Source organism: Morone saxatilis, unplaced genomic scaffold, assembly GCF_004916995.1.
Source record: "Morone saxatilis isolate NCDOM2014 unplaced genomic scaffold, NCSU_SB_2.0 Contig9, whole genome shotgun sequence".
In the NCBI taxonomy this organism is placed as follows: Eukaryota; Metazoa; Chordata; class Actinopteri; family Moronidae; genus Morone; species Morone saxatilis.
Genome location: NW_023340268.1, coordinates 3,421,477 through 3,421,732, shown reverse-complemented (window position 1 = coordinate 3,421,732; position 256 = coordinate 3,421,477). Strand labels below are relative to the sequence as shown.

Sequence of the window (256 nt, the reverse complement as noted above, 5' to 3'; positions counted from 1 at the left end):
ACTGTACACACACTGTATACACACACACTCTCTGTAGCCTTTACTGCAGCTAAATATAACTGCACATGACTGTGTGTGTGTGATACTCAACCATATCTTTACACTTATAGTGTATTTTGTTGTATTTGTACTTATTGTAAGGTGGTAACTGTACTGCACTGCAGCTGCCAGCAGTAGGAGTAGTACTGCAGTAGTATTAGTATCACTAATTAGATAGCTAGATTAATAAAGTCTATCTATCTATCTATCTATCTAT

At 35.9% G+C, this 256-nt stretch overlaps 1 protein-coding gene across 2 annotated transcripts in view; it reads right to left on the bottom strand.

Annotated features, from left to right (window-relative positions):
• pvrl2l (PVR cell adhesion molecule related 2 like) overlaps positions 1 to 256 on the bottom strand; it is a 260,306-nt gene that overhangs the window by 40,849 nt on the left and 219,201 nt on the right. The gene's annotated exons all lie outside the window — the stretch shown is intronic.